Raw genomic sequence first — 16921 nt, forward strand, 5'->3', positions numbered from 1 at the left:
CAGTCCTCAGATTATATAACAAAAATCTGCTGACAGATTCCCTTTAAAGTGTCACCTTTGAATGTATCTGGAAATTACAATTATATACTGTACATACTAAGGTGTTATCCTATCCTAGCTTTGCATATCTCTACTTGTGACCTTATTGGACTCCATTACGAACAGCACATCATAAAGCTTCTATGAGGAGCATGTACTAAGGGGGCATGCAAACGTATTTTTCAAACCGGAATACAGGCAAAAAGAAACGGTGACATGATCAAATACCTAAATACTGAAATAAGCGGAGGAGCTATTAAGGCAAAACATGGAGAACCTATGGCATCTTTAATGACCAAAAACAGGCATAGCACGTCATGAGCAGGTGTCAGTTCTTGTATCATGAGATGTTATGTCTGTCTTAATTTTAAACTATCACTGTGTAGAATATCATCAAAAAGTTAATTATTTCAGTTCTTAAATATAAATATTGATGCTCATATATTATAGAGTCATTACAAACAGAGTGATCTAGTTCAGGTGTTTATTTCTGTTAGTTGATGATTATGGCTTACAGCCAATGAAAACCCAAAAGTAATTATCTCAGTAAATGGAAAAAAAATGAACAAAAACACCTGCAAAGGCTTCCAAAGAGTTTAAAAAGGTCCCTTAGTCTGTTTCAGTAGGCTCTACAATCATGGGGAAGACTGCTGACTTGACAGATGTCCAGAAGGCAGTCACTGACACACTCCACAAGGAGGGTAAGCCACAAAAGGTAATTGCTAAAGAAGCTGGCTGTTCACAGAGTGCTGTATCCAAGCATATTATTGTAAAGTTTAGTGGAAGGAAAAAGTTTGGTAGAGAAAGCCGCACAAGCAACAGGGATAACCACAGCCATGAAAGGATTGTTAAGAAAAGGCCATTCAAAAATTTTGGGAAGATTCACAATGAGTGGACTTCTGCTGGAGTCATTGCTTCAAGAGACACTAGACACAGACTTATCCAGGACATGGGCTACAAGTGCACATTCCTTGTGTCAAGCCACTCATGACCAATAGACGTCGTCAGAAGCGACTTACCTGGGCCAAGGAGAAAAAGAACTGGACTGTTCCTCAGTGTTCCAAGGTATTGTTTTCAGATAAAAGTAAATTTTGCATTTCATTTAGAAATCAAGGTCCCAGAGTCTGGAGGAAGAGTGGAGAGGCCACAATCCAAACTACTTGAGGTCTAGTGTGAAGTTTCCACAATCAGTGATCTTTTGGGGAGCCATGTCATCTGCTGGTGTAGGGCCACTGTGTTTTATCAAGACCAAAGTGAGCGCAGCCGTCTACCTGGAAATGTTACATCACTTCATGCTTCCCTCTGCCGACAAGCTTTTTGGAGATGGAAATTTCATTCTCCAGCAGGACTTGGCACCTGTCCACACTGCCAAAGTACCAGTACCTGGTTTAAAAACAACAGTATCACTGTGCTTGATTGGCCAGCAAACTCACCTGACCTAAACCCCATAGAGAATCTGTGGGGTATTGTCAAGAGGAAGATGAGACACCAGACCCAACAATGCAGACAAGCTGAATCTATACAAATACTGGCTGGTGACCATCCCATGCAGCTTTACTACTTATTTAGGCTAGGTTCACATTAGCATATCTGTGCGCAGCGTATCAACTGCATACGCAAACGCATGTTTAAGCAGCGTTTTTTATCCGCATCATCTTACTCATGACAACAAAAAAACGCTGCGTTTGTATGCGTTTTTCATGCGCATGCGTTAGAAATTTCCAATGTCTTGCAGTAGTTTTTCCCTGACATCAGACACCCAGTAGGCGCATCTCATGGGATATATATATATATATACACACTGCACTGAGGAAATCCTCGTCTTTAGCTGCTGTATCCAGCTGCAAGATGGATCTTTACATGGACAGCTTCTATGAAGATCTGGATTTACAAGTGAAATTGGCTGCTGCCTTTGCTTTTGCTTGTCGAGAACAAAGAAGAAGAGAAAGATGGAGAAGACGTCGTCGTCGCTATTGGCAGCACCCCATGCTTTAACTCCGAGAGAGCCGTGGAGCCTACTACTCTTTGTACACAGAGCTGCGGCAAAACCCAGAGAAGTTTTTTTACTACACGAGAATGTCAGAACAGAGCTTCCATGACTTGCTGCTACATGTCCGAGGATCCATCACCAGGCAGGACACACAGCTTCGTTGAGCAATTTCTGCTGAGGAACGTCTTTTGGTCACCCTGAGGTACGTAATTTGGAAAAAGAAACACCTGGCTATAAAATCCATGTACTGACTTATTTTTTTCTCATTTTCTGTTCCGCAGATTCCTGGCTACCGGAGAGACTTTGTCATCACTCCATTTTTAATTCAAGATTGGAGTGTTCGCCCTTTCTGGGATTATTGGAGACACCTTTCATGCTTTAGCTGACGTTCTGCGGCAAGAATTCCTCCCCCAACCCACAACTGAACTCTGGCTGGAAAATGCTTCAAAATTCCTGGGAATTTGTAATTTTCCTAACTGTAGGGGCTGTGGACGGCAAACACATTAGGATTATGAAACCTGCTGGAAGTGGAACAGAGTAATTAAATTATAAAAAATACTTTTCCATTGTTCTAATGGCTATTGCAGATGCCAAGTGTAGATTTGGTGCCATGGACATTGGCTCATTTGGACAAGGAAATGACTCGCAGACGATCAAAAACTCTGACATGGGCCAACCTCTGTTTGGGAATGATTTTAATTTTCCGCCACGACCTCTTCCCAACACTGTCGGACCACCAATGCCTTTTTTGTTGTTGTTGGGGATGAGGCGTTCCAAATGTGTGCCAACCTCATTAAACCATACTCAAGTCAGAACTTAACCTGCACAAAAAAATTGTACAACTACCGACTGACAAGGGCACGAAGAACCATGGAGTGTGTATTTGGATTTCTGGTATCTAAATGGCGCCTTTTGTGAACATCCATTAATCTAAAAATTGACACTATTATTGAGACTGTGAAAGCATGTGTTGTTCTGCACAACTGCATCCTGGTGAAAGAGCGACCAAACTTACAACCTGAGGAACCTGTTATATTGCATGATTACCAATCAATAGACAAACTGGAAGGTACAGACAAAGGCACAAGGGAAGGTAGTGACAAATTGGTAGGTGAGGGTGGAGGTGGTGGGTTCAATGTGGGAATGGTTTTTTGGCTCCGGGTTTTCGTTCTGGTGGAAAAATTTTTTTTTTTTTTGTCCTCTGTTTTCTTGGCCGAGTGGGAGTGGTGGCGTCTGTAGCAGTCATCTGGCATGGTGCTGGATTGGGCCACATTGTAGATACTGCTGGCAGCAGGGGTGCTGGCCTGGGCAGCATCGTGGATAGTGATGGTTGCGCGGGGGTGCAGGACTGGACAGAGGTGCTGCACTGGGCATTGTCGTGGATACTGCTGGCTGCATGGGTGCTGGACTCTAGAGCATGGTGGATGCTGCCGGGGTAATGAATTTGGCAGCGTGGTCGATCTGTGAACTGGAGCAGTAGTGGTGAAGGATAGTTCGGTGCTGTGGGAGTTGGAAAACAGGCTGCTGGTAATATCCTCCGGCCTGCTGCAATGCGTGGCTGTAAGCAGCCTGGCAGGCCTGCATGACTTTCAGCTGGAGTTGAGGCGTAAGGTTTTCCGACACGCTCCACTCTATTGCAGAAAAAAAATGTCGCGCTGGTATCTCAAGGTCGGATTCCAGGCGGTCAAGGCGTTTATTGACATCCTTGAAAACACTCTTCACTCTGTCACCAATCAACCTAATCCCATCCTGGAAGACCGAGCGTAAGTGCATAAACTCGAGAAGACCCAGCAAAAGCAGCGGCAGAGGGCTGGGAGAGGGGAAAACCTGATGGATCAGCTGCCTGTTCCCCAGCCTGTGAAGCCTGCAAGGTTTCTCCATCGCTGGTGGAAGATTGGGACTGCATCTGTTCAGTGGCTGGTAGATGAGGGGCCGCTTCAACAGAGGATGATCTGGATTGTGTGGTGCTGCACAAGGTTCTGTGTGGAAAAGAAGAGAAAAACATTAGTGACAAAATCCAGGTTGTGTTATGCTGCTCCAGGTTCTGTGTGGAAAATAAAATAAAACCTTAAAAAGAAAATAAAAAATATATATATACTTGCGGTCGCTGAGCAAGCGCAGGTCTCAGAAATGCAAGGTTCCGGTGGTATTTGTATTTTCGGATCCTTTGAGCAGAACCACTTCAAACCTGAATCTCCACTCTCATGTTCTTGTTGAAGCGACCTTTATCGAACGCGCCAACGGATTTTGATTCTCTTCACTGTAAAGGGGGAAAAAAAGAAAAAATTAATTGGAAAGCAATGCACATCCATTCACAGGCTCACTGTTGCGTCAGACCACATTGCAATACTTACCAAAATCACTTCTTGCTCGCGGAGTGGCACGGTCCCAATCAGCCAGCAGGATGTTGCCACTTCTTCCCAGAGAAGTCGAATCACCACATTGTCGGAGTGCTGACGGTCATGGGTGTCCCACAACAGTACTCGCTCTTGCACAAGGTGGATTAGTTGCTCATTGTCAATATCTAGTATTGGCTTCGACCCGTTGTGAAACCTATAGATCAAATAGAAAAAAAACTGAAAAAATAATTTGTATTACAACTCTGATGAAATGAATACTTTCACCCCGTCTTTCCTCCTGAGACACATGAGCCCAACGACCCTGGAAAGAATCATTTCCACTGGACTGCTCCTGCTCTTCATCACTGCCAGGTACCTGTACAGAAATTACATGTACCTTTGACGCCACATAGGCGTCGTGAAAAGTCGTGCCAATACGACCCATGACGAATATGTGGTGTCATGAATTGATTGCCCCCCTGCGGGTGAGGTGACCGGGGGTCACTGAAAAGTCACCCGACCAGCACACAGAGGACACCTTAGAGTTAACCCCAGGGGGCGTGGCTTAGCCCCCACGTGCCTACGATTGCTCTGATTTGGCTGTTAAAAGTGAAACAGCCAATCAGGGCGATTTGTAATATTTCACCAATGAAATTTGGTGAAATATTACAATCCAGGCATGGCCGATGCTGCAGTAGCATCGGACATGGCTGGATACCGAGACCCGACCCAAACCCCCCCACACACACACACCGAATGGGGGGGGCGATGGGCCCCCGCCGCCGTCATCATCTGATCCCCCTCTACTAAACCCCCCCCCCCCCCCCCGGTACCTCCGATGTCCTGTTGTGGCTCCCGGGGTCCCGCCGTCCTGAATCATGGGCGCCGCCATCTTGGAAAATGGCGGGCGCATGCCATTTTACAAGATGACGGTGCCCATGAATTTGCCGGCTGCCCATTCATTTTTCATTTTGATTACTGTGATTAAACTCTCACAGTAATCAAAATGAAAAAAAAAAACAGTAAATACACCCCCTGTTTATCACCCCCGTAGGTAGGCACACATAAAATAATTTTTATTTCTTTATTTTTCCATTAGGGTTAGGGTTCGAAATAGGATTAGAAATAAGGTTAGGGTTGGAATTAGGGTTAGAAATAGGGTTAGGGGTGGGTTGGGATTAGGGTTAGGCTTGGGCTTGTGGTTAGGGTTAGAGTTGGGATTAGGGTTAGGGGTGTGTTGGGGTTAGGGTTGGGATTAGGGTCAGGGGTGTGTTGGTTTTAGGGTTGTGGTTAGGGTTATGATTAGGGTAGAGTTAGGGGTGTGTTGGGGTTAGAGCTGGAGTTAGAATTGAGGGGTTTCGACTGTTTAGACACATTACGGGTCCCCGAACGCGACATGGCACCACGATTTATTCCAGCCAATTTTGCGTTCAAAAAGTCAACCAGCGTTCCCTCCATTCCGAGCCCCGACGTATGCCCAAACAGTGGTTTACCCCCACATATGGGGTATCAGCGTACTCAGGAAAAATTGCACAACAACTTTGGGCGTCTAATTTCTCATGTTACCCTTGGGAAAATAGAAAATTGGGGGCTAAAAAAATGATTTTTGTGGGAAAAAAGAGGCTCTGCAAATGTAATGTGGCGCCCGCAGACCATTCCATCAAGTTGATATTTCAAAACGTCACTACTTCCCTTCCCGAGCCCCGACGTGTGCCCGAACAGTGGTTCCTCCCCCCCACATATGGGGTACCAGCGTACTCAGGACAAACTGTACAACAACATTTGGGGTCCAATTTCTCCTGTTACCCTTGTGAAAATAAAAAATTGCAGGCTAAAAAATCATTTTTTGAGGAAAAACAAAGATTTTTTATTTTCACGGCTCTGCGTTTATAAACTTCTGTGAAGCACTTGGGGGTTCAAAGTGCTCACTACATATCTAGATAAGCTCCTTTGGGGGTCTAGTTTCCAAAATGGGGTCACTTGTGGGGGGTTTCTACTGTTTAGGCACATCAGGGGCCAGGCCGGACTGGGACAAAAAAGCAGCCCTGCCCCAAACCCCACAAACTATAAGGGTATGTGCACACACTGCGGAATGCTCTGCGGATTTGGCCGCGCGTTTTTTGGAAAATCCGCAGGTAAATCTGCAGGTCAAAAGACCTGCGCTTTTGCCCTGCGGTTTCTCATCTCCACAATGGAGGAGATGGCAAACCGCAGCGGAATCCGCAGAAAGAATTGACATGTCAATTCTTTCTGCGGTTTGGAAACCGCAGCAAATCCGCGCGGAAAATTCTGCAGCGTCTGCACAGCGGTTTTTTTCCATAGGATATTATGCTACTGTACACCGCAGCGGCCAAATCCACAGCGAATCTGCAGCAGAATCCGCAGCGTGTGCACACAGCCTGACACTCCTCACCCCGATCAGTGAATTTTTGCTATAGTTTGTTGTCTCCTCATCAATCTCTTTAAGGAGTTATTTGAAGAGCAAAATGTGAATGGCACCACAGTGTGTATGATTTACCACAGCTCCACTTACATGGTGCTCTTCAAAGCTACGTTTCCTAGGATCATGGGGGTCCCAGTGGTCAGAGCCACAACAAACAGAAAGTCATCCCCTATCCCCACGTAATGCTCCATACAGTATTATGGGCCACATATATTACTGCATACAGTATAATGGACACCATATATTACTTCATACAGTGTAATGGGCCCCATATAATTCTTCTTCCCAAACCCCGCTACTCAGTCTCCTCAGTGTATTCTGATCCTCTGCACTGCTTGGCACAGGGACACCATTAACTTTACGTATATAATTGTCCACTTGGACTGATAGTAATAGTGATTTGTTTGTACCCTGTTGTCTGGGGCTGGCCCTCTTTATGGGGGTGCTCAGGGCATATGATTATACACCAGTAAAAAGTATGAGAGGCTCAAAGTGACCAGTGCCACCTAGTTTCCTACCCCCCTTATTCTATTGGTACTGTGGGCACACTGACTGGTACTGAGGAAAAGAAAGAAAGAACAGAGAGAAAAAAAACAGAGAGAAAGAAGGGAAAGAAAGAACAGAGAGAAAAAGAAAGGTTAGAGAGATAAAGAAACAGAGATAGAAAGAAAGATTCTCTAATGATACTATAGCAGCCCGGCTCCCACTGTAGTGCCCACCTGAGCCTCCCGATGCAGGACATATCATGATCCGCTCACATGGCCGGCATCCCCGAGTTCAAGGTGATCCTGCTGTCCGCGCTGTTGGAGGAGGACACGGTGATGGATCTGAAGCATTCCCTAAAGTGCCTCCATGGTTCCGTCACAATCTCCTCCCGAAATTACCTAATTTCTTGTCAGCTTCTAGCCCGTCACTTCCAGTGGAACGTCACATGCGAATTTTAAAGTGCTCCTCGGGGCTCCGCCGTGTACTCCTGTGTCCGCGCGAAAAGTAATCTCCCAGCCGGGGCAGTATCTCTCTCAAAATCGGGACTGTCCCGCTGGGAGGTATGAATGCTCCCCACCATACACCTTGTACACGTATGGCACCACATACATCATACACACACGGTTCCGCTTTTTATGCCTCGTACACACAGCTCCGTTCTGTACACCTTGCACACACACGGCTCAACTCAGTACACACATGGCTCCACTCCGTAAACCTCGTACACATGCGGCTCTGCTCCGTACACCTTGTACGCACGTGGTCACTCTCTGTAAACCTTGTACACAAATGGCTCCACTCCGTAAACCTTGTACACATGCGGTTCCGCTCCATACACCTTGCACACACGCAGCTCCGCTCCATACATGCACGTGCGGCTCCGCTCCATACACCTTGTACACGTGCGGCTCCGCTCCGTACACTTCACACACTCGCGGCTCTGCTCCGTACACCTTATACACACACACACAGCTCCGCTCCGTACACCTCGTACACACACACACGGATCCGCTCACCTCTGTGTATGGGGGGGGGATGGCGGTACTGGGGGAACATTATACTGTGTGGGGGATGGCAGTACTGTGGGAATATTATACTGTGTGGGGGATGGCAGTACTGTGGGAATATTATACTGTGTGGGGGATGGCAGTACTTTGGGAATATTATACTGTGTGTGGGGGTGACGGTAGTGGGGAACATAATACTGCGTGTGGGGGATGGCGGTACTGGGGGAACATTATACTGTATATGGGGGTTGGTGATACTGTGGGAACATTATACTGTGTGTGGGGACAGGAAAGGGACATTGTAATATGTGTTTCGTTACTTCCTGTTTTCCATACTTGGATCACATGTATCTACCAGAGGAAAAGGAACAAAATGCTATGATTCTTAGAAAGAATACACACTGGGGTAAAAAGAATTCACTAATTATCCCCAAAGGAAGCGAACCAACTAAACATGTAAAAAATACAATTTTATTGAATATCAAAATATTCCAATTTTTATAAAAATTACAGAATACATAATAATTTACTCATAACATACCCCAACGGGGAAAAATGCACAAACCATAAGCACGGAAAAATAATCCTTCTAAAAATAATGTATATACAGTGGGGCAAAAAAGTATTTAGTCAGTCAGCAATAGTGCAAGTTCCACCACTTAAAAAGATGAGAGGCGTCTGTAATTTACATCATAGGTAGACCTCAACTATGGGAGACAAACCTGAGAAAAAAAAAATCCAGAAAATCACATTGTCTGTTTTTTTTTTCATTTTATTTGCATATTATGGTGGAAAATAAGTATTTGGTCAGAAACAAGCAAACAAGATTTCTGGCTCTCACAGACCTGTAACTTCTTCTTTAAGAGTCTCCTCTTTCCTCCACTCATTACCTGTAGTAATGGCACCTGTTTAAACTTGTTATCAGTATAAAAAGACACCTGTGCACACCCTCAAACAGTCTGACTCCAAACTCCACTATGGTGAAGACCAAAGAGCTGTCAAAGGACACCAGAAACAAAATTGTAGCCCTGTACCAGGCTGGGAAGACTGAATCTGCAATAGCCAACCAGCTTGGAGTGAAGAAATCAACTGTGGGAGCAATAATTAGAAAATGGAAGACATACAAGACCACTGATAATCTCCCTCGATCTGGTGCTCCACGCAAAATCCCACACCGTGGGGTCAGAATGATCACAAGAACGGTGAGCAAAAATCCCAGAACCACGCGGGGGGACCTAGTGAATGAACTGCAGAGAGCTGGGACCAATGTAACAAGGCCTACCATAAGTAACACACTACGCCACCATGGACTCAGATCCTGCAGTGCCAGACGTGTCCCACTGCTTAAGCCTGTACATGTCCGGGCCCGTCTGAAGTTTGCTAGAGAGCATTTGGATGATCCAGAGGAGTTTTGGGAGAATGTCCTATGGTCTGATGAAACCAAACTGGAACTGTTTGGTAGAAGCACAACTTGTCGTGTTTGGAGGAAAAAGAATACTGAGTTGCATCCATCAAACACCATACCTACTGTAAAGCATGGTGGTGGAAACATCATGCTTTGGGGCTGTTTCTCTGCAAAGGGGCCAGGACGACTGATCCGGGTACATGAAAGAATGAATGGGGCCATGTATCGTGAGATTTTGAGTGAAAACCTCCTTCCATCAGCAAGGGCATTGAAGATGAAACGTGGCTGGGTCTTTCAACATGACAATGATCCAAAGCACACCGCCAGGGCAACAAAGGAGTGGCTTCGTAAGAAGCATTTCAAGGTCCTGGAGTGGCCTAGCCAGTCTCCAGATCTCAACCCTATAGAAAACCTTTGGAGGGAGTTGAAAGTCCATGTTGCCAAGCGAAAAGCCAAAAACATCACTGCTCTAGAGGAGATCTGCATGGAGGAATGGGCCAACATACCAACAGTGTGTGGCAACCTTGTGAAGACTTACAGAAAACTTTTGACCTCTGTCATTGCCAACAAAGGATATATCACAAAGTATTGAGATGAAATTTTGTTTCTGACCAAATACTTATTTTCCACCATAATATGCAAATAAAATGAAAAAAAAACAGACAATGTGATTTTCTGGATTTTTTTTTCTCAGTTTGTCTCCCATAGTTGAGGTCTACCTATGATGTAAATTACAGACGCCTCTCATCTTTTTAAGTGGTGGAACTTGCACTATTGCTGACTGACTAAATACTTTTTTGCCCCACTGTATGTAGTGTGAAAAAGCACACCAAAATGCATGAAAAAGGTACCTAATATCCCTGCATAATTTATGGAATAAGGCTGGTTTCACATTAGCGCATTTTCAGCGCGCGCACGGCCGGGGGTAGCTCCGCCCCCGAGCCGGCTCTCTGCCCGGCGTGCCCGCCCCTTCCTTGTAGCGCCGCCTCCTAGCGGACAGCGGCGCCTGCGATCGGCGCACCCTATCTTTAGCATAGGGTGCGCCGATCGTGCGCAGGCCGTGCGCTAGTTGCGCTTTGACCTGCGCTGCGCACTTTTGACGGTGCGCCGTGCGCGCCAAAATCAAACTTTTCGGATTTTGGCGCGCACGGCGCACCGTCAAAAGTGCGCAGCGCAGGTCAAAGCGCAACTAGCGCACGGCCTGCGCATGATCGGCGCACCCTATGCTAAAGATAGGGTGCGCCGATCGCAGGCGCCGCTGTCCGCTAGGAGGCGGCGCTACAAGGAAGGGGCGGGCACGCCGGGCAGAGAGCCGGCTCGGGGGCGGAGCTACCCCCGGCCGTGCGCGCGCTGAAAATGCGCTAATGTGAAACCAGCCTTAGACAAAATACCGATATCATCTAGTTATTATAGCAACCCTAAAAGGGGAAGCAATCTGACCTTGCCGTTATTAGGCGCCACTGAGGCATGTAGTATACAATCGCATATCTCACTCTATGTATAAAAATCTTACATAATTTCAGAGATAAGACACAATACCAGTACCATATAAAGCCATCATATCAACATAATAAGGAAAAAGCAATCCAACCCCGCTATCATAAAGCGCCAATGCGACATAAGCTTAAGTAAACCTATGACACCTTAAATAACATGGTAGAGAAGCAATCCAACTAGTAATTACCTTAGACCAAATTATGGTGATGTTAGCAATCCTGTGCAAAGATCCCCGCGCCCCGACGCGCGTTTCGCCCTCTAGCTTCTTCCGGGAGACAACAAAAAAGCACCAAGATAGTCTCAGCTCTGAAAAGGTTACTGCCCCCTGTGCCCAGTAATGGGGAATCTCCAGCACCAACCTCCACCCGCAGAGCCGCACTCCACACAGAGAATAATGGAGCCTCCAGCACTGACCTCCACCCGCAGATCCGCACTCCACACAGAGAATAATGGAGCCTCCAGCACCGACCTCCACCCGCAGAGCCGCACTCCACATAGAGAATAATGGAGCCTCCAGCACCGACCTCCACCCGCAGAGCCGCACTCCACATAGAGAATAATGGAGCCTCCAGCACTGACCTCCACCCGCAGATCCGCACTCCACACAGAGAATAATGGAGCCTCCAGCACCGACCTCCACCCGCAGAGCCGCACTCCACATAGAGAATAATGGAGCCTCCAGCACCGACCTCCACCCGCAGAGCCGCACTCCACATAGAGAATAATGGAGCCTCCAGCACCTACCTCCACTCAAAGAGCCGCACTCCACATAAAGAATAATGGAGCCTTCGGCACCGACCTCCACCCGCAGAGCCACACTCCACATAGAGAATAATGGAGCCTCCAGCACCGACCTCCACCCCCAGAGCCGCACTCCACAGAGAATAATGAAGCCTCCAGCACCGACCTCCACCCGCACTCCACATAGAGAATAATGAAGCCACCAGCACCTACCTCCACCTGCAGAGCCACACTCCACATAGAGAATAATGGGGCCTCCAGCACCGACCTCCACCCGCAGAGCCGCACTCCACATAGAGAATAATGGAGCCTCCAGCTCCGACCTCCACCCGCAGAGCCGCACTCCACATAGAGAATAATGGAGCCACCGGCACCGACCTCCACCCGCAGAGCCGCACTCCACAGAAAATAATGGAGCCTCCAGCACCGACCTCCACCCGCACTCCACAAAGAGAATAATGGAGCCACCGGCACCTACCTCCACCCGCAGAGCCGCACTCCACATAGAGAATAATGGGGCCTCTGGCACCTACCACCACCCGCAGAGCCACACTCCACATAGAGAATAATGTAGCCTCCAGCACTGATCTCCACCCGCACTCCACATAGAGAATAATGGAGCCACCGGCACCGACCTCCACCCGCAGAGCCGCACTCCACATAGAGAATAATGGAGCCTCCAGCACTGACCTCCACCCGCACTCCACATAGAGAATAATGGAGCCTCCGACACCAACCTTCACCCGCAGAGCCACAATCCACATAAATGGCTACTCTCTGTGCTGTGCGCACAGGACCTGTGATGAGGTCACAGCAGGAGAGGAGACAGGGGTCACATGATCGGGGGCCCTGACTCCTTCCCTCCTGTGATCTCATCACTTACAAGCCTTTGCACACTACCAGCAGCACCAGCGTTCAGGCTAAATTGTAGGTGCTGCTGGTAGCAGAGTGCATAATGCCGCCCCCACGGACACTCACTGTCAGGTGGGGAGAAGATGGAGTGCGAAGCAACAGGAATACTTCCGCGGGGCTTTCGAGGACGAGCTGCTGGTGTGAGGTGAGCCGAGCGCACGATCCTTTCTCCATGTCGCAACTTTGTGCGGCAACTGTTTCCCCCCCGACCAGCAGTCTCTGGCTCCGCCCTCAAAGAACGTCCGATGACATGCAGCATCACCGCGGCACGTTCTTAACCCCCTAGGGTGCCGCAGCGCTGCCTGCCGCCTTGCCCAAAAATTTAAAGGGCCGGCGGCAGGAAAAAAGACCGACCCGCCGCCGCATTATCTGGCAAGCGGCCAGAGGAGCGGGCGCCCAGCCAGCGGCCCATAAGTGCATAAAAATGGCGGCCCAGTGGTAAAATGCCCGGTTGGGTAAGTGGCCAATTCGGGCCTGTCAGGGGCTCTGCAAACGCAACACTCCATCAAAGTCTGCTTTCCAAAATCGCGCTTCTTCCCTTCTGAGCTCTCCAATGCTCCCAAACAGTGGTTCCCCCCCACATATGGGGTATCAGTGTACTCAGGACAAATTGCACAACAACTTTTGTGGTCCAATTTCTCCTGTTACCCTTGTGAAAATAAAAAATAGCGGGCTAAAAAATCATTTTTAAGGAAAAAAAATGATTTTTTATTTTCACTGCTCTGCGTTATAAACTTCTGTGAAGCACTTGGGGGTTCAAAGTTCTCACCACACATCTAGATAAGTTCCTTGGGGGGTTTAGTTTCCAAAATGGGGTCACTTGTGGGGGGCTCCAATGTTTAGGCACACAGGGGCTCTCCAAACACGACATGGTGTCCGCTAACGATTGGAGCTAATTTTCCATTCAAAAAGTCAAATGGCGCTCCTTCCCTTCCGGGCCCTGCCGTGCGCCCAAACAGTGGTTTATGACCACATATGAGGTATCGGTGTACTCAGGAGAAATTGTCCAACACATCTTATAATCCATTTTATCCTGTTGCCCATGTGAAAATGAAAAAACTGAGGCTAAAAGAAAATTTGTGAAAAAAAAGTCCTTTTTTTTTTTTTTTACGGATCAATTTGTGAAGCACTTGGGGGTTCAAAGTGCTCACTATGCATCTAGATAAGTTCCTTGGAGGGTCTATTTTCCAAAATGGGGTCACTTGTGGGGAAGCTCCAATGTTTAGGCGCACAGGGGCTCTCCAAACGCGACATGGCAACCTCTAAATATTCCAGCATATTTTCCATTCAAAAAGTCAAATGGTACTCCTTCCCTTCTGAGCCCTGCCGTGCGCCCAAACAGTGGTTTATAACCACATATGAGGTATCGGTGTACTTAGGAGAAATTGCCCAACAAATTTTAGGATCCATTTTATCCTGTTACCCATGTGAAAATGAAAAAATTTATGCTAAAATAAAATTTTTGTTGAAAAAATTAAAATGTCCATTTTTTCCATCCATGTTGCTTTAGTTCCTGTGAAGCACCTGAAGGGTTAATAATCTTCTTGAATGTAGTTTTGAGTAGCTTGAGGGGTGCAGTTTTTAGAATGGTGTCACTTTTGGGTATTTTCTGCCATATAGACCCCTCAAAGTGACTTCAAATGTGAGGTGGTCCCTGAAAAAAATGGTTTTGTAAATTTTGTTGTAAAAATGAGAAATCGCTGGTCAACTTTTAACCCTTTCTAACAAAAAAAAAATTTTGTTTCCAAAATTGTGCTGATGTAAAGTAGACATATGGGAAATATTATTTATTAAGTAATTTGTGTCACATAACTCTCTGGTTTAACAGAATAAAACTTCAAAATGTGAAAATTGTGAAATTTTCAAAATTTTCGCCAAATTTCCGTTTTTTTCACAAACGCAAAAATTATCGACCTAAATTTACCACTAACATGAAGCCAAATATGTCACGAAAAAACAATCTCAGAATCGCTAGGATGCGTTGAAGCGTTCCAGAGTTATTACCTCATAAATGGACACTGGTCAAAATTGCAAAAAATGGCCAGGTCATTAGGGTCAAAATAGGCTGGGTCATGAAGGGGTTAACACATGTGGAGTATTGCCAGTCAATACATACCAATCAGTATGGCAAATATGATTGCATAATCTTTGTCAGGTCCTCCCTGGGAAGACTTCAGTTCTTCGCTTGAGGACATTTTGAAGAGCAGACAGCAGTCAAGTGAAACATTACAGAAAAGAACAGATAAAAAAAATTAAACTTGTAAAGATCCAAAAACAATGTAGATAAAAAAACAAAACAATGGACACCAATACTTACATTACAGGCAGTAGTCCAACACCACAGCAGACAGCACAGGCCAGGGACAGACGGCAGCAACAGGAGACAACCACAGCACCAGGAGACAACCAGTAGAAAACCGCTGCACCAGAAGTCAAGCACTGCACCAGAGAGTTAGCCAGTCTACAAGGAGCAGATAAAGCATTCAGAGAGACAGACATTTACAAAGCTTCTATACTTACATAGACCGTGTTGTCCTCACCACGAGAGAAAGTAGCACCAGGAGACGACCAGTAGAAAACCGCTGGACCAGGAGACACCCACTGCACCAGAAAGTCAGCCAGTCTACAAGGAACAGAAAAAGCATTCAGAGAGACAGACATCTCCAAAGCTTCTATACTTACATAGACAGTGTTGTCCTCACCATGACAGAAAGCAGCAATAGGAGACGACCTGTAGAAAACCGCTGCACCAGGAGACACCCACTGTACCAGAGAGTCAGCCAGTCTACAAGGAACAGAAAAAGCATTCAGAGAGACAGACATCTCCAAAGCTTCTATACTTACATAGACAGTGTTGTCCTCCCCATGACAGAAAGCAGCACCAGGAGCCAACCACTGCACCAGGAGAGTCGACAAGTCTAAAAGTGACAGAAAAAAATTAGTACAAAGTACAAACAGCAGTGAGAGAGACAGCCAATTTCTAAGGTTCTATACTTACATAGCCAGTGTTGTTGTGGTATTGTCCAGAGAGTTATGGCCTTCAGTGTCCACACTTCCTTTTATAGAGCTATCAATTATCAGGTGGTTAAATCACTTCCGGGACCAACACATTAGAAGTACGCATGTCCTTGCATACCAATGTGTTTCCATAGACAGTAATGCGTTTTTTTTGACGCACTCATCCGCATGCACATGCCTGCGCGTATTTGACAGATTTTTGCCGCTTCAAAAAATGCAACGTTGCGTTTGCCGGACACCGCCACACAACAAGAAACGACGCATGCGTATGCTGACGCATGCCCCTGCGTACACCATGTTAAAGATAGGTACACATGACACATTTGGATTGCTGCGGATAAAACGCTGCGCACACAGATGCAAATGTGAAACCAGCCTTATTCTAAAAAAAAGTGTATGTGGCATATCAGGACGTAGGACTTTCCTTACTATTGCTAAGACTTCGGTCTAGTTATAGGGTACATACAGTACAGAGATCTAGCAGCTCCTAAATATATTGTATAGTTCTCACTATTTTCTCCACTTGCAGATTGTTTGCTAACCATATAAAAGACTGCAAATTGTAGAAGCTGTAAGAAGCTACTGTATAACACAATGGTTGCTGGATCGTGCAAATAATATTTAACTCTAGCAAAACTTTAGGACCGATAGGGTATTATCAGATCACTCGAGTGACTTCTTGTTGTTAAAGGGAATCTGTCATCAGTTTTTGCTATGTAATCTAAGAGCAGCATGATGTAGGAGTAGAGAGCCTGATCCCAGCAATGTGTCAGTTACTGTATTGCTTGGTGTAGTTTTGTTAGAATCCTTGTTTTCTCTTTTTGTGAATGCAGCAGTGGTCAGAATGCTGAGCTGTGTATAACCCCGCCCCCTCTCCTGATTGGCAGCTTCCTGTGCACACTGTACATTGTTGGCAAGCTGCCAATCAGTGGCGGGGGCGGGATTACACAGATTAAGATGACTGTTTTGCATGTGAGACCTAGTCAGGCAGTGATAATCTCCTTCTGATAAAACACTGATTATTTTGTAACTACAACACACAGC

At 46.4% G+C, this 16921-nt stretch overlaps 1 protein-coding gene across 6 annotated transcripts in view; it reads left to right on the forward strand.

The window, feature by feature from the left end:
- LOC141100123 (uncharacterized) overlaps positions 1-16921 on the forward strand; it is a 48517-nt gene that overhangs the window by 14590 nt on the left and 17006 nt on the right. The gene's annotated exons all lie outside the window — the stretch shown is intronic.

The sequence above is a fragment of the Dendrobates tinctorius genome, unplaced genomic scaffold (genome assembly GCF_039654945.1).
Source record: "Dendrobates tinctorius isolate UK_male_01 unplaced genomic scaffold, ASM3965494v1 ptg000103l, whole genome shotgun sequence".
NCBI classification, from domain to species: Eukaryota; Metazoa; Chordata; class Amphibia; order Anura; family Dendrobatidae; genus Dendrobates; species Dendrobates tinctorius.